The sequence below is a fragment of the Hemiscyllium ocellatum genome, chromosome 39 (genome assembly GCF_020745735.1).
Source record: "Hemiscyllium ocellatum isolate sHemOce1 chromosome 39, sHemOce1.pat.X.cur, whole genome shotgun sequence".
Classification (NCBI taxonomy): Eukaryota; Metazoa; Chordata; class Chondrichthyes; order Orectolobiformes; family Hemiscylliidae; genus Hemiscyllium; species Hemiscyllium ocellatum.
The window spans coordinates 21,782,906-21,801,761 of record NC_083439.1 but is presented as its reverse complement, the minus strand read 5'-3'; positions in this window follow the sequence as shown (position 1 = coordinate 21,801,761).

Here is an 18,856-nt window from a genome sequence, read left to right as displayed (position 1 = left end):
CAGTATCTCCCTCACAGACCCACCCTCAGTATCTCCCTCACAGACCCCTCCCTCAGTATCTCCCTCACAGACCTACCCTCAGTATCTCCCTCACAGACCCACCCTCAGTATCTCCCTCACAGACCCCTCCCTCAGTATCTCCCTCACAGACCATTCCCTCAGTATCTCCCTCACAGACCCCCTCCGTCAATATCTCCCTTAAATACCCTCTCTCAGTATCGTCCTTACAGACCCCTCCTCAGCAGATCCCTAGCTTACAGACTGTCACCCCTCCCTGTCCCAGTATCCCCCTTCCAATTACAAACCTCCACCTGCAGATCTCTCAGCATCATCCTTTTGCTAGTGAGCAGGTCGAAATTCACGCCACAAGCCCAGTATTGGCTGGAGGTAACTTCTCTTAGCCCTTGTCATTTTTATTCCTATATTACCAGGTACATTCACCACCCACTCTGACAGCTGGGCTGAAACAATAGCCTGTTCTATGTTTTGCATCGCCAGTATTTCGCCCTCTGCCCAGGCATTGCCAGATGTGCCAGCCTGTGGATAACAGACGATGCCAATCTTCAGAGAGAGAGAGGCGCTAAACCTGTGTCGCAGCGCTTTGGAGGGCACTCTCTGGCGTTATTTGAGTTTCCTTGACAAATATTCCTCCCTCAAATCAACAGCGAGAGCGAGAGAGTCCCCTCGTTCCATTCGCCAAAGCGTGGGATCTTCCTATGCACAAATGGACAATCGTGTCTACCGTCAGAACGCAAGTACCCGCCCCTTAATGTCTTTCATTGCAAATGCAACCCTTTGAACTGTTTCTAGAATATCGAATACGGTGCGAGAAGAACACGGGACCTCACTGCGATCCTGTTAGGACCTTGTTTCTCAGGGTTTGACACGAACCGTTAATGTTCTCCCGGCAGCGAATTCGGGGCAGGAGTTTCCTCGACAGATTTCAAACGACCTGCGAATTTCGCGCCTGCAGACAGCCTGGTCTCTGTCTGGAGCTGCTGTTGAATCAGTACAATGGGTATTATTAATGGCGAAGATCCTGAGACATACTTGGGCACTGAGGAAATGGCAGAACATTTAAAGTTGGTATCGAACGATTTATAACCGAAACCACAGCGCTATTGATTTCCCTGGCTCCACAGCCTTGGATTTCAGAATCTTATCAAAGTGCGAAAACAAAACCCCTCGAAACTATTCTTTTTATCATCCAGCATTTGTGAATATTGTTTTTTTTTCCTTCGAAAACGCTTTCCTGCAATAGAGGTTTACATCAAAGAGCTTATTTTCAGAAGAGACTGACAGTGATTAATGTAATCAAAACATTTTGCTCTCAAGCCATTAGTTTAAACACAGACAAACAAGAACCCCACATACAGTTAACAAAGCAAAGCACAGAGACCCAAGCCAGGCAGTGGGAGTTCGGTTCCAACACTCCACGCACACATTATGAATGTTGGCTCCCGTTGCTGGGGGGAAACGCCCAATGTAACGAATCCATTGGCCTGTCATTTAGTTTTCCTTGCAGTTACCATAGTGTCTACTTGTCCCACATGAGAGTCAGGCTAGTGGAACCTTGTTAAGTCAATAGGTAGAGGTTGTGCGAGTGGAGGTATTTAAATGGGTTCTAATCTGACTTGATTGTAACAGGACGGTTCTTGTGTGTGACAAGTAAAATGGAGACATCCTAACAACTACTATACAGAGTCATTTTCTATCAACATCAAAAGACCTTATGAAAATGGCGCAGCAGGAGGCTATACAACCCTGGAGCTTGCCTCCCATTCAATAAGATCATAGCTGATCCTTGACCCACTTCCACTCTCCTGCATGATCTCCATGTCCCTTGATTCCCTTAGATTCCAAGAATCTATCAATCGCAGTCTTGAATATACTCAAGGACAGGACATTCACAGATAAAGAATTCCAAAGATTCACAACCTTTTGAGTGAAGACATTTCTCATTTGCTCAGTTCTAACTGGTCTTGTCATTAGATTTTGCCCCTTAGTTTACCCCCTCCCCCCACCACCAACACCACCGGCCAGGGGGTCATAGTCCTCAATAGCACAGTAGATGATGTATCAACAGCCCAAGGATTGGAATGGTTCCAGAAGACAGTTCATTATCATCTTCTCAAGGTCAATTAGGAATGGCCAAAATAACCTAGCTAATGGTTCCCACATCCAGGGACCAAACCAAATAAAATGCTTCTTAGCTTGTACTTTGTCAAGCCCTTTCACAATCTTATGTGTCTCAGTGAGATCTTCAAAACTTTAGAGAGCCCTTTTCACTCACGTTCTTTTTATGGTACGACTCTTTTGTCACACCAATCAATTTACTCACTTCTGTTTCGCAGCCTTGAAAGCAAATATATCCTTTCCTTAGGCAGAGGTCAGAGCAATACACGGTATCTCAGGTATAGTCTCAATAAAATGCTGTACTATTGCAGCAAGACTTCCTTACCCTTGCAATGTAAACCTCTTGCAATTTAAAAAAAATAGAATTTAGGCTCCTAACTGCTTCTTGAACTTGTATGTTAACTTCCTGTGTTTCATGTACAAGACATCCAAATCTCTTTGAAGGTCAAGCTTTAATAATTTCTCACACCTTCGAGCATATTTTGTTTTTGTATTCTACCTATCAGAATAATTAAATATTATATTCCAAATATCATCTTCTTGCCAATGACTTAACCTACCTATATATCTATGCAAACACACTGTGCAGTCAAACGTTACTTTCCCAACAAGCTTTATATTGGACTGAATTCCTTTATCTTGGTCACAAATATAGATTGCTAATAGTTATGGACTCAGCATCAATCATCATTACATCTCATCAGTGACATCCTGCCCACTTGAAAGTTACTCAGTTATTTTTACTCTCAGACTTCTAATCTTTCAATGGTTCTCTATCCATGCTGGTATGTTCTCCCAAATTTGTAGTTCAAGATCACCATTTTTTTAAGAGCAACTGGAATAGGCAACAAATTCTGGCCTGGCTCCAATGCCTACAGCCCACAAAAGAATTTTAAAGAAAGCTTTCAATGCACGTTAGCATACACACGTACATTTTGAACATCTGAGTATAATACAACTATCGGTTCCTCTTTATCCACTCTGCAATTTACATACACAAATAATTCTATTAGATCTATCAACCACTTTTATCCTTTCATAAAACCATGTTGAATTTGCCTAATCACATTGCATCTTTCTAAATTCCCAACTTCCATTTTTTAATAATTGATTCCAGCATTTTCCCCAACACCTGATATATTAACAGGCCCATTGTTCCCTATATTCTCTCTCTGTCATTTCTTGAATAGAAATGTTACAGTTTGAGGCACTCTTGATTTCTTCTTTCCACCTGAGTTGCATCATGGTAGGGCTTCGGGGTGTCTGAGGAACTCATCGCTGCCTTCCATTAGACATCAAACCCAGAGGTGGGCAACGGCAGGGGACACTTTCTGGAGTATGTTGTGATACTGCATACCCATGCAAGGTCAGAATCTCGAAATAGTCGTGACTCCTGAAAATACTCAGTCAGCTTCCAATTCCACCCAATTGATGCACAATAATGCTGGAGCTAGTCACTAACAGGGCACTATAATTGCAGCCCAAGCAATATGCTTTTAATCTAGAAAACACCCAAAGTAAAATATTGGCCTAAACGTTACTGAACATATATCATTTAGCAGATAGAAATCGTAACTCAGAAACTATTGCTTTTTTTGTCATCATAACTGTGGATCAGAATTGAAGACATTTCTGAAAAAAAAATCTAATAAAAAGAAGGATGCAAAAATGTTGTGTAAAATTAATACTGAGTGCCTATTTATATACAAAATCACCAACCACTCAACAAGTAATCAAGGAAAGAGTTTGAAGTGATGCTAGAATTAAAGTTCCTCTGATAGTTCATTTAATTAAAAAATGAAACTGTAATGTAAGCTTGTACAACATGGATAAACATTAGTTATGCAATTCACAAGGTGTTCCTCAGATGGTGCAATTCTTAAAACCTAACTGGCAGCAATAACAGAAATACGCAGTGAGTTTTTCTTTTCCCGGTGGAACGTTTATACTGTAGGGATTGGCTGTAAAGTTATACATACACCTTAGATAATTATAGCTGAAGTAATTCTAATCTGTATTCCATCAAACATTGCAATCTTTCAAGATTTTGCCACTCAGAATTATTTGGCAGCAGTTACAGAGAGGGTTATGAAGGATCTAGAGAAATATCTAGATGTGGGCGGCACGGTGGCACAGTGGTTAGCACTGCTGCCTCACAGCGCCAGAGACCCGGGTTTCAATTCCCGACTCAGGCGACTGACTGTGTGGAGTTTGCACGTTCTCCCCATGTCCGCGTGGGTTTCCTCCGGGTGCTCCGGTTTCCTCCCACAGTCCAAAGATGTGCAGGTCAGGTGAATTGGCCAAGCTAAATTGCCCGTAGTGTTAGGTTAGGGGTATGGGTGGGTTGCGCTTCGGTTGCAGGTCGGTGTGGACTTGTTGGGCCGAAGGGCCTGTTTCCACACTGTAAGTAATCTAATCTAATCTAATATTGATATGGAGATGTGATTACAAGACAAACAATTGCTTTGAACCTCTGAAGATGACATTACAATCTAATCCATTAGAATCATATGATCTATCACCACTTCTTTGCATCTTTGGCAATATCAAGGCATATAATACTTTGAAATGTTCAAAGTTTGTGAGAAGATTTGTAGCTCAGGTGCTCGTTGTTGTGGTTCTGTTCGCCGAGCTGGGAATTGTGTTGAAGATGTTTCGTCCCCTGTCTAGGTGACATCCTAGCAGCATAACAGCACACAAACCAACAGCCACTCTCAGACAACAACTCACCAGGACAAAGGACCCGATACCCAGCATGAGCAAAACCAACATAGTGTGCAAATTCTCATGCAAGGACTGTACAAAACACTCCATCGGACAAACAGGAAGACAGCTAACGATCCGCATCCATGAACACCAACTAGCCACGAAACGACACGACCAGCTATCCTTAGTAGCCACACACACAGATGACAAGCAACATGAGTTCGACTGGGACAACACTATTATTATAGGGCAAGCCAAACAGAGAACAGCCAGGGAATTCCAAGAGGCATGGCACTCATTCACAGATTCTATCAACAAACACATCGACCTGGACCCACTACACCGGCCAATGCAGCGGACAGTTGGAACTGACAACCGGAAGTGGCAGAGATAAACCACAATAAATGCCGGAGGAAACAACACAGAAGTGCTTCACAGGAGGCTCCCAAGCATTGAGGATGTCACCTAGACAGGGGACGAAACGTCTGCAACACAAATTCCCAGCTCGGCGAAGAGAACCACAACAACTTTGAAATGTGTTACTTTTACTTGGTTCAGTATTCAGTAGCTTTATCAATGGTTTGTTTGCTTCAACATTCTTCGTTCACTCTTTGATACTAATACCAGTATTTTCCTTACCAAAATCCTTCTTCCCTCCAAAATTTTTAATAACATCTCCTTCTCTAAGCATCCTTTCCCATCAATGGTCCTTGAAAAGGTCATGCCCATCTGACTATTCTCAGTTTTTCACTTCTAACTCCTTTTTTTGAATCATTTCAGTTTTAGCCCTAGATAGACCAAAAGATCCCAATTAACCAATCTGTAATGATTGCAAAAATGGTATTTTACCTCTCCTTGTATTTCTCAATGGTTTTCATGGTGTTCTATTTAGTCAACTACTTCCTCCTCTTTTGCCACCTTTCTTTTGTGATCAACCATTCCAGTTTTTTACCTGTCCTAAAATGACGCAGCATTTCAGCTCCAGTTGTTTTCTCCAGTGCTCACTCAGGTAAGCTATAATTTTCCACCTTTGACCACTCCTAATCTTTCAACACATGCTTCCCCTCAGTGGCAAAGGCTTAGCTGCTGTTTGTACACTGATGGCAACTCTATCAGTGCCTGTAGGACCACTGTAGTGAATGTCCATTATTCAACATCAAGGCAAGGTTGAGCCAGAATTTCCTATCAATCGCCAATCAAGTTAACATAAGTGAGACTGAAGCCAACTTGCTTGACTTGCAGTAAAACTCTAAACTTTTCCTCTGTTTTCCTCTGCTTGCTCAATGTTCCCCTAAAAGTAAGTTTCAAACCCTTTATTCTATCTATCACCAAGATATTTATAACACTGCAACATTGTTTAATTCCAATCTGATTTCTCCCTCAGCTGCTGAAACCCTATTTCAGGTTGGTAAGATGTTACCAGTGGAGTGCCACAAGGATCATTCCTATGGTCTGAATTATTTACTGTCTGGGTGGCATGGTGGCTCAGTGGCTAGCACTGCTGCCTCACAGCACCAGGGTCCCAGGTTCAATTCCAGCCTTGGGTGGGTGTCTGTGTGGAGTTTGCACACTCCCTGTGTCTGTGTGGGTTTCCTCTGGATGCTCAGGTTTCCTCCCACAGTCCAAAGATGTGCAGTTCAGGTGAATTGGCCATTGTAAATTGCCCATAGTGTTAAGTGCATTAGTCAGAGGCAAATGAGTCTGGGTGGGTTACTCTTCGGTGGGTCGGTGTGGACTTGTTGGGCCGAAGGGCCTGTTTCCACACTGTAGGTATTCTAGTCCATATTAGTAAAGAGAAGGAGGTGCAGAGTGTAATTTATGCAAAATTGCTGACAATAGATAAATAGATGGGAGGGCATGTGTGATGAAGGGGATATATATTGACTGAGTTGCAAAGACTTGAAAAATTGAGTTTAATTAGTCAAGTGTGAGCTTAACCACTTTGGTAGGAAGAATAAAAATAAAGACTACTATCAAAATGAAGAGAGATTCCAAAAGAGTGTAGTGCAGAGAGATCTGGGTGTTCTTGTGTGTGAAACACAAACAGTTAGCATGCAGGTGCAGCAGCTAAATGAAGAAAAATCTAATTTTGGCTTTTACTGTCAGGGTTTGGTGTTTAAACAATAAGGAAGTCTCACTGCAACTGTACAGGGTTTTGGTGAGTTTGCATCTGGAGTATTGTGTACAGTTTTGGTCCCTGCATTTACTGGCAAAACTGATTCACTATGGGGTTGACTTAACAAGAACAGCAAAACAGGTTAGGCTTTTATTCCTTAGAGTTTAGGAAGATGACGGGTGTTCTTACTGAAACAAATAAGGTCCTGGAGAGGTTTAACAGGATAGAAATGGTGGCTCCACAGGTGGGGGATCTTTAAACTAGGGAACAGAGTTACAGAATAAGGGAATATTCATTTAAAACTGAGACATATTTGAATTTCTTTTCTCGGACAGTAGTCAATGTATGGAATTTTGTACCGTAGAGACTTGTGGAGACTGGATCACAGGAATTATTTAAGGCAGAGGTAGATACATTTTTGAAATATTGGAGAATTAAGAGCTATGAGGAACTGGCACAAAAGAGGATTTGAGGCTTGAGCCAGATTAACAACGATTTTATAGAATGGTGCTTCAGGCTTGAGGGGTTGCATGGCATTTTCCTGCCCCTATTTCTTATGTTCTTATGTTGTTATGTCACCTCCTGAATCCATGTTAATCTACTCAAGAACCTGCCAAACAGAGTCTTGCCTCACCATATTGCTGAAACAGCTCTTATCAAAATCACACCCAACATGATTCTAACAGAGGCAATAAAACCTTTCTCATCCATCTCAATCTATTTGCAATCTTTGAAACAATTGCTTATACCATCTTCTTCCAACACCTCTCCTCTGTCATTCAGTCTCACTTTGTTCTATTAATAGATAGAAAGTCACCCTCAGTGTACTCTCTTCCTGCTCTTGTAACACTATCTATGGTGTCTCCAGTGATCAAATCTTGATTCCTTCCTAATTCTCATCTACACGTTACTCCTTGATGACAATATTTCAAACCATTAGTTTCCACACGAATGATGGTAACTCTGAACTGTACATCACCACCACCTCTATCGATCCCCTCTACCTCTGCAAATTTTCTAACTGCTTGTCCAACAACCCGTAATGGATGAATAGAAATGTCTTCCAGTTACGTACTGGGATGACCCAAGTTTTTTTTGGGCACAGCCATGACATCCATTACCTAGCCACTTACTCCCCCCTCTCTCTGTGCTAAGTGTCCACACTTGGACAGAATATTCACAATCTTGGTGTGTGTGACCCCTGAGATGTACTTCCATCACGTATCAGCACTATTGCTCAGACAGGGCTATTTCCAACCTTGTAACATTATCTGATTTTGTCAGTGCCTCAATTCACCTGCTGCAGAAACTGTCACCCACATTCTAATTATCTCTTAACTTGACTATTCCAATGTATTGCTGGCAGCCCTTCCATCTTCTGTCCTGTGTAAACATTCATTCACACATCATTCCTGTGGTGACCTAATCTTGCTCCATGTCAAGCAACTCAATTTTATAATTCTCATCCTGGTTTTCAAATCTATCCATGATTTCTTCTTTCCAATATCCTCCCACAGCTTTCCAAGATATCATTCTCATTCAATTCTGACCTTTTGTTCCAATTGCAGTCACTCCACCTTTGGCTGTGCCTTTAACTGAAATACGAAGCTCTGGATTTCCTTCCCTAACCTTCTTGGCCTTTCTAGCTTAATTTCTTCGTTTCAGGTGGTCTTTATAACCTACATCTTTGGAAAAGCATGTGATCACCAGCACGAATTTCTCCTTTCATGAATCAGCATCCAATTTTGTTTCATAACATCCCTATGATTACTTGGCGACAATTTACTGTGTTAAAGTACTAATAAAAATACAAGTTATGGTTGATGTACTTGATCAAAGTTAGTCTTACCATCTGCAATTCCCTTTGAAGGGACCTCTTGAGCTTCATCCTTAATACATTCTTCTTTGTACAGAATGTCAGTTTTTGTATCCTGCACTTGGCTCTGTTTATCTATTACTTCAGTCCCAGCAATTATCCTCCGAATTCTATCCCCCCACTACAGTAAATTCACACTTCTCACACTAATTTACAAATGAATTTATGATCTCGCCCATCCTTGGTCTGCAAATTCTTCCACACTCATATAGGTTCATACTGAATCATTTTGAGAATTATTTTGGACTTACAGCATTAACACGGTTTCTCTCTCCACAGATGCTACCAGATCTGCTAAGTTTTGACAGCACATCATTTTTAATTTCTTAGCTAATAACACTGGAATTCTTCTTTTTGGAAATGGTCAATATTCAAATTCTTTAATGCAAGAACATTTATTTTCAAAAAATATCTATAATCAGTTGAAATCCATTTCTAACTACTGTGCAACAGTGAATAACTTTACAGATATTGACAATGTTGAATTTGTCAATATCTGTAAAGTTATTCACTGTTCCACAGTAGTTAGAAATGGATTTCAACTAATTATAGATATTTTTTAACCAACCTGGTGAAGGAGGTTATGTCACACCTCTGGACCAGGTTAGGATTTGGATAGAGGTCTTCAAGTCCAGGGTTAGGGGCACTATCACTGCATCACAAGAAGTGCTCGTCTTAGTGATAAATGAAATTTATATAAAGGTTAAATCAATTTGCCTAGACTAAATGTTTGGAGAAATTGTCCAATCGATCAGCAGTGGAAAATACTTGTACATAAGGTCCAGTAAAAAATCAGTGATCGTGAGATTCCAGAAACCATTAGAAAGAGCACATCGTATTGAAAACTGAAAGGAGATGAAGCACAAGTATGGGTCATGGCATTGAAAACTAGGGGAAACATTCAGAATTGAGGAAATCTAAATCTAAAAAGGGTGGAGAAAGGCCGAAAGAGTCCACAGCGCAGATAACGCAAAACAATGAGAAAAGGATGAATAGGACGCTGAGAAAAAGGTATGATTGGGAAAGAGATGACCGGGAATAGGCTGTGGCTAAATTGAAAAAGAACATTTATACATGTGGGCAGCACAGCCCTGCTGTCGATGCAGGATTGTTAACAGCAGAGCACTGCTGCTGATGCAGGATTGTTAACAACAGAGCACTGCTGCTGATGCAGGATTGTTAACAGCAGAGCACTGCTGTCGATGCAGGATTGTTAACAGCAGAGCACTGCTGTCGATGCAGGAGTGTTAACAGCAGTGCCCTGCTGTCAAGGCAGGATGAATAACAGCAGAGCACTGCTGTCGATGCAGGATTGATAACAGCAGAGCACTGCTGTCAATGCAGGATTCTTAACTGCAGGGCCCTGCTGTCGATGCAGGATTGTTAACAGCAGAGTTCAGCTGTTGTTGCAGGATTGTTAACAGCAGAGCACTACTGTCGATGCAGAATTGTTAACAGCAGAGCACTGCTGTTGATGCAGGATTGTTAACAGCAGAGCACTGCTGCCAATGCAGGATTGTTAACAGCAGAGCACTGCCTGTCGATGCAGGATTGTAAACAGCAGAGCAGTGCTGTCGAAGCAGGATTGTTAACAGCACAGCACTGCTGTCGAAGCAGGATTGTAAACAGCAGAGCCCTGCTGTCGATGCAGGATTATTAACAGCAGAGCCCTGCTGTCAATGCAGGATTGTTAACAGCAGAGCACTGTTGTCAATGCAGGATTGTTAGCAGCAGAGCCCTGCTGTTGATGCAGGATGGGAAACAGCAGAGCACTGCCTGTTGATGCAGGATTGTTAACAGCAGAGCATCGCTGTCAAGGCAGGATTGTTAGCAGCAGAGCCCTGCTGTTGATGCAGGATTGTTAACAGCAGAGCACTGCCTGTTGATGCAGGATTGTCAACAGCAGAGCACTGCTGCCAATGCAGGATTGTTAACAGCAGTGCACTGCCTGTCAAGGCAAGTTTGTTAACAGCAGAGCACTGCTGTCAATGCAGGATTGTTAACAGCAGAGCATCGCTGTCAAGGCAGGATTGTTAGCAGCAGAGCATTGCCTGTTGATGCAGGATTTCTAACAGCAGAGCATCGCTGTCAAGGCAGGATTGCTAACAGCAGAGCCCTGCTGTCAATGCAGGATTGTTAACAGCAGATCACTGCCTGTCGATGCAGGATTTTTAACAGCAGAGCACTGCTGTCAATGCCGGATTCTTAACTGCGGAGCACTGCTCCCGATGCAGGATTGTTAACAGCAGAGCACTGCCTGTCGATGCAAGATTGTTAACAGCTGAGCACCGCTGTCAATGCAGGATTGTTAACAGCAGAGCATCGCTGTCAAGGCAGGATTGTTAACAGCAGAGCACTGCCTGTCGATGCAGGATTGTTAACAGCAGAGCTCAGCTGTCGATGCAGGATTGTTAACAGCAGAGCACTGCTGTCGATGCAGGATTGTTAACAGCAGAGCACTGCTGCCAATGCAGGATTGTTAACAGCAGAGCACTGCCTGTCGATGCAGAATTGTTAACAACAGAGCACTGCTGTCGATGCAGGATTGTTAACAGCAGAGCACTGCCTGTCGATGCCTGATTGTTAACAGCAGAGCACTGCTGTCGATGCAGGATTGTTAACAGCAGAGCATTACCTGTTGATGCAGGATTTTTAACAGCAGAGCATCGGTGCCAATGCAGGACTGTTAACAGCAGCGCACTGCTGTCAATGCAGGATTGTTAACAGCAGAGCCCTGCTGTCGATACAGGATTGGAAACAGCAGAGCACTGCTGTCAATGCCGGATTCTTAACTGCAGAGCACTGCTGTCGATGCAGGATTGTTAACAGCAGAGCACTGCCTGTCGATGCCTGATTGTTAACAGCAGAGCACTGCTGTCGATGCAGGATTGTTAACAGCAGAGCATTACCTGTTGATGCAGGATTTTTAACAGCAGAGCATCGCTGCCAATGCAGGACTGTTAACAGCAGCGCACTGCTGTCAATGCAGGATTGTTAACAGCAGAGCCCTGCTGTCGATACAGGATTGGAAGCAGCAGAGCACTGCTGTCAATGCCGGATTCTTAACTGCAGAGCACTGCTGTCGATGCAGGATTGTTAACAGCAGAGCACTGCTGCTGATGCAGGATTATTAACAGCAGAGCACTGCCTGTCGATGCAGGATTGTTAAGAGCTGAGCACTGCTGTCAATGCAGGATTGTTAACAGCAGAGCTCAGCTGTCGATGCAGGATTGTTAACAGCAGAGCACTGCTGTCGATGCAGGATTGTTAACAGCAAAGCATCGCTGTCAAGGCAGGATTGCTAACAGCAGAGCTCAGCTGTCGATGCAGGATTGTAAACAGCAGAGCTCAGCTGTCGATGCAGGATTGTTAACAGCACAGCACTGCCTGTCGATGCAGAATTGTTAACAGCAGAGCACGGCTGTCGATGCAGGATTGTTAACAGCAGCGCACTGCTGTCAATGCAGGATTGTTAGCAGCTGAGCCCTGCTGTCGATGCAGTATTGGAAACAGCAGAGCACTGCTATCGATGCAGGATTGTTAACAGCAGAGGACTGCTGTCGATGCTGGATTGTTAACAGCAGAGCACTGCTGTCGATGCAGGATTGCTAACAGCAGAGCTCAGCTGTCGATGCAGGATTTTTAACAGCAGAGCACTGCTGTCAATGCGGCATTCTTAACTGCGGAGCACTGCTGCCGATGCAGGATTGTTAACAGCAGAGCACTGCCTGTCGATACATGATTGTTAACAGCAGAGCACTGCTGTCGATGCAGGATTGTTAACAGCAGAGCATCGCTGCCAACGCAGGATTGTTAACAGCAGAGCATCGCTGTCAAGGCAGGATTGCTAACAGCAGAGCCCTGCTGTCATTGCAGGATTGTTAACAGCAGAGCATCGCTGTCAAGGCAGGATTGCTAACAGCAGAGCACTGCCTGTCGATGCAAGATTGTTAACAGCAGAGCACTGCTGTCAATGCAGGATTGTTAACAGCAGACCACTGCTGCCAATGCAGGATTGTTAACAGCTGAGCACTGCTCTCAATCCAGGATTGTTAACAGCAGAGCATCGCTGTCAAGGCAGGATTGCTAACAGCAGAGCTCAGCTGTCGATGCAGGATTGTTAACAGCAGAGCACTGCCTGTCGATGCAGAATTGTTAACAACAGAGCACTGCTGTCGATGCAGGATTCTTAACAGCAGAGCTCAGCTGTCGATGGAGGATTTTTAACGGCAGAGCACTGCTGTCAATGCCGCATTATTAACTGCAGAGCACTGCTGTCGATGCAGTATTGTTAACAGCAGAGCATTGCCTGTTGATGCAGGATTGTTAACAGCAGAGCATCGCTGCCAACGCAGGATTGTTAACAGCAGAGCATCGCTGTCAAGGCAGGATTGCTAACAGCAGAGCACTGCCTGTCGATGCAAGATTGTTAACAGCAGAGCACTGCTGTCAATGCAGGATTGTTAACAGCAGACCACTGCTGCCAATGCAGGATTGTTAACAGCTGAGCACTGCTGTCAATGCAGGATTGTTAACAGCAGAGCATCGCTGTCAAGGCAGGATTGCTAACAGCAGAGCACTGCCTGTCGATGCAAGATTGTTAACAGCAGAGCACTGCTGTCAATGCAGGATTGTTAACAGCAGACCACTGCTGCCAATGCAGGATTGTTAACAGCTGAGCACTGCTGTCAATCCAGGATTGTTAACAGCAGAGCATTGCTGTCGATGCAGAATTGTTAACAACAGAGCACTGCTGTCGATGCAGGATTCTTAACAGCAGAGCTCAGCTGTCGATGCAGGATTTTTAACGGCAGAGCACTGCTGTCAATGCCGCATTCTTAACTGCGGAGCACTGCTGCCGATGCAGGATTGTTAACAGCAGAGCACTGCCTGTCGATGCCTGATTGTTCACAGCAGAGCACTGCTGTCGATGCAGGATTGTTAACAGCAGAGCATTGCCTGATGATGCAGGATTTTTAACAGCAGAGCATCGCTGCCAATGCAGGATTGTTAACAGCAGCGCACTGCTGACAATGCAGGATTGTTAACAGCAGAACCCTGCTGTCGATACAGGATTGGAAACAGCAGAGCACTGCTGTCAATGCCAGATTCTTAACTGCAGAGCACTGCTGCCGATGCAGGATTGTTAATAGCAGAGCACTTCTATCAATGCAGGATTGTTAACAGCAGATCACTGCCTGTCGATGCAGGATTATTAACACTAGAGCACTGCTGTCGTTGCAAGATTGTTAACAGCTGAGCACTGCTGTCAATGCAGGATTGTTAACAGCAAAGCATCGCTGTCAAGGCAGGATTGCTAACAGCAGAGCTCAGCTGTCGATGCAGGATTGTTAACAGCAGAGCACTGCTGTCGATGCAGGATTGTTAACAGCAGACCACTGCTGCCAATGCAGGATTGTTAACAGCTGAGCAATGCTGTCAGTCCAGGATTGTTAACAGCAGAGCATCGCTGTCAAGGCAGGATTGCTAACAGCAGAGCTCAGCTGTCGATGCAGGATTGTTAACAGCAGAGCACTGCCTGTCGATGCAGAATTGTTAACAACAGAGCACTGCTGTCGATGCAGGATTCTTAACAGCAGAGCTCAGCTGTCGATGCAGGATTTTTAACGGCAGAGCACTGCTGTCAATGCCGCATTCTTAACTGCAGAGCACTGCTGTCGATGCAGTATTGTTAACAGCAGAGCATTGCCTGTTGATGCAGGATTGTTAACAGCAGAGCATCGCTGTCAAGGCAGGATTGCTAACAGCAGAGTCCTGCTGTCATTGCAGGATTGTTAACAGCAGAGCATCGCTGTCAAGGCAAGATTGCTAACAGCAGAGCTCAGCTGTCGATGCAGGATTGTTAACAGCAGAGCACTGCCTGTCGATGCAGAATTGTTAACAACAGAGCACTGCTGTCGATGCAGGATTCTTAACAGCAGAGCTCAGCTGTCGATGCAAGATTTTTAACGGCAGAGCACTGCTGTCAATGCCGCATTCTTAACTGCGGCGCACTGCTGCCGATGCAGGATTGTTAACAGCAGAGCACTGCCTGTCGATGCTGGATTGTTAACAGCAGCGCATTGCCTGTTGATGCAGGATTTTTAACAGCAGAGCATCGCTGCCAATGCAGGATTGTTAACAGCAGCGCACTGCTGACAATGCAGGATTGTTAACAGCAGAACCCTGCTGTCGATACATGATTGTTAACAGCAGAGCACTGCCTGTCGATACATGATTGTTAACAGCAGAGCACTGCTGTCGATGCAGTATTGTTAACAGCAGAGCATTGCCTGTTGATGCAGGATTGTTAACAGCAGAGCATCGCTGCCAACGCAGGATTGTTAACAGCAGAGCATCGCTGTCAAGGCAGGATTGCTAACAGCAGAGCCCTGCTGTCATTGCAGGATTGTTAACAGCAGAGCATCGCTGTCAAGGCAGGATTGCTAACAGCAGAGCACTGCCTGTCGATGCAAGATTGTTAACAGCAGAGCACTGCTGTCAATGCAGGATTGTTAACAGCAGACCACTGCTGCCAATGCAGGATTGTTAACAGCTGAGCACTGCTCTCAATCCAGGATTGTTAACAGCAGAGCATCGCTGTCAAGGCAGGATTGCTAACAGCAGAGCTCAGCTGTCGATGCAGGATTGTTAACAGTAGAGCACTGCCTGTCGATGCAGAATTGTTAACAACAGAGCACTGCTGTCGATGCAGGATTCTTAACAGCAGAGCTCAGCTGTCGATGCAGGATTTTTAACGGCAGAGCACTGCTGTCAATGCCGCATTATTAACTGCAGAGCACTGCTGTCGATGCAGTATTGTTAACAGCAGAGCATTGCCTGTTGATGCAGGATTGTTAACAGCAGAGCATCGCTGCCAACGCAGGATTGTTAACAGCAGAGCATCGCTGTCAAGGCAGGATTGCTAACAGCAGAGCACTGCCTGTCGATGCAAGATTGTTAACAGCAGAGCACTGCTGTCAATGCAGGATTGTTAACAGCAGACCACTGCTGCCAATGCAGGATTGTTAACAGCTGAGCACTGCTGTCAATCCAGGATTGTTAACAGCAGAGCATTGCTGTCGATGCAGAATTGTTAACAACAGAGCACTGCTGTCGATGCAGGATTCTTAACAGCAGAGCTCAGCTGTCGATGCAGGATTTTTAACGGCAGAGCACTGCTGTCAATGCCGCATTCTTAACTGCGGAGCACTGCTGCCGATGCAGGATTGTTAACAGCAGAGCACTGCCTGTCGATGCCTGATTGTTAACAGCAGAGCACTGCTGTCGATGCAGGATTGTTAACAGCAGAGCATTGCCTGATGATGCAGGATTTTTAACAGCAGAGCATCGCTGCCAATGCAGGATTGTTAACAGCAGCGCACTGCTGACAATGCAGGATTGTTAACAGCAGAACCCTGCTGTCGATACAGGATTGGAAACAGCAGAGCACTGCTGTCAATGCCAGATTCTTAACTGCAGAGCACTGCAGCCGATGCAGGATTGTTAATAGCAGAGCACTTCTATCAATGCAGGATTGTTAACAGCAGATCACTGCCTGTCGATGCAGGATTATTAACACTAGAGCACTGCTGTCGTTGCAAGATTGTTAACAGCTGAGCACTGCTGTCAATGCAGGATTGTTAACAGCAAAGCATCGCTGTCAAGGCAGGATTGCTAACAGCAGAGCTCAGCTGTCGATGCAGGATTGTAAACAGCAGAGCACTGCTGTCGATGCAGGATTGTTAACAGCAGACCACTGCTGCCAATGCAGGATTGTTAACAGCTGAGCACTGCTGTCAGTCCAGGATTGTTAACAGCAGAGCATCGCTGTCAAGGCAGGATTGCTAACAGCAGAGCTCAGCTGTCGATGCAGGATTGTTAACAGCAGAGCACTGCCTGTCGATGCAGAATTGTTAACAACAGAGCACTGCTGTCGATGCAGGATTCTTAACAGCAGAGCTCAGCTGTCGATGCAGGATTTTTAACGGCAGAGCACTGCTGTCAATGCCGCATTCTTAACTGCAGAGCACTGCTGTCGATGCAGTATTGTTAACAGCAGAGCATTGCCTGTTGATGCAGGATTGTTAACAGCAGAGCATCGCTGTCAAGGCAGGATTGCTAACAGCAGAGCCCTGCTGTCATTGCAGGATTGTTAACAGCAGAGCATCGCTGTCAAGGCAAGATTGCTAACAGCAGAGCTCAGCTGTCGATGCAGGATTGTTAACAGCAGAGCACTGCCTGTCGATGCAGAATTGTTAACAACAGAGCACTGCTGTCGATGCAGGATTCTTAACAGCAGAGCTCAGCTGTCGATGCAGGATTTTTAACGGCAGAGCACTGCTGTCAATGCCGCATTCTTAACTGCGGAGCACTGCTGCCGATGCAGGATTGTTAACAGCAGAGCACTGCCTGTCGATGCCTGATTGTTAACAGCAGCGCATTGCCTGTTGATGCAGGATTTTTAACAGCAGAGCATCGCTGCCAATGCAGGATTGTTAACAGCAGCGCACTGCTGACAATGCAGGATTGTTAACAGCAGAACCCTGCTGTCGATACAGGATTGGAAACAGCAGAGCATCGCTGTCAAGGCAGGATTGTTAACAGCAGAGCTCAGCTGTCAATGCAGGATTTTTAACAGCAGAGCACTGCTGTCAATGCCGGATTCTTAACTGCGGAGCACTGCTCCCGATGCAGGACGGTTAACAGCAGAGCACTGCCTGTCGATGCAAGATTGTTAACAGCTGAGCACCGCTGTCAATGCAGGATTGTTAACAGCAGAGCTCAGCTGTCGATGCAGGATTGTTAACAGCAGAGCACTGCTGTCGATGCAGGATTGTTAACAGCAGAGCTCAGCTGTCGATGCAGGATTGTTAACAGCAGAGCACTGCTGTCGATGCAGGATTGTTAACAGCAGAGCACTGCTGCCAATGCAGGATTGTTAACAGCAGAGCACTGCCTGTCGATGCAAGATTGTTAACAGCTGAGCACTGCTGTCAATGCAGGATTGTTAACAGCAGAGCACTGCTGTCGATGCAGGATTGTTAACAGCAGAGCACTGCTGTCGATGCAGGATTGTTAACAGCAGAGCTCAGCTGTCGATGCAGGATTGCTAACAGCAGAGCTCAGCTGTCGATGCAGGATTGTTAACAGCAGAGCTCAGCTGTCGATGCAGGATTTTTAACGGCAGAGCACTGCTGTCAATGCCGCATTCTTAACTGCGGAGCACTGCTGCCGATGCAGGATTCTTAACAGCAGAGCACTGCCTGTCGATGCCTGATTGTTAACAGCAGAGCACTGCTGTCGATGCAGGATTGTTAACAGCAGAGCATTGCCTGATGATGCAGGATTTTTAACAGCAGAGCATCGCTGCCAATGCAGGATTGTTAACAGCAGCGCACTGCTGACAATGCAGGATTGTTAACAGCAGAACCCTGCTGTCGATACAGGATTGGAAACAGCAGAGCACTGCTGTCAATGCCAGATTCTTAACTGCAGAGCACTGCTGCCGATGCAGGATTGTTAACAGCAGAGCACTTCTATCAATGCAGGATTGTTAACAGCAGATCACTGCCTGTCGATGCAGGATTATTAACACTAGAGCACTGCTGTCGTTGCAAGATTGTTAACAGCTGAGCACTGCTGTCAATGCAGGATTGTTAACAGCAAAGCATCGCTGTCAAGGCAGGATTGCTAACAGCAGAGCTCAGCTGTCGATGCAGGATTGTAAACAGCAGAGCACTGCTGTCGATGCAGGATTGTTAACAGCAGACCACTGCTGCCAATGCAGGATTGTTAACAGCTGAGCACTGCTGTCAGTCCAGGATTGTTAACAGCAGAGCATCGCTGTCAAGGCAGGATTGCTAACAGCAGAGCTCAGCTGTCGATGCAGGATTGTTAACAGCAGAGCACTGCCTGTCGATGCAGAATTGTTAACAACAGAGCACTGCTGTCGATGCAGGATTCTTAACAGCAGAGCTCAGCTGTCGATGCAGGGTTTTTAACAGCAGAGCACAGCTGTC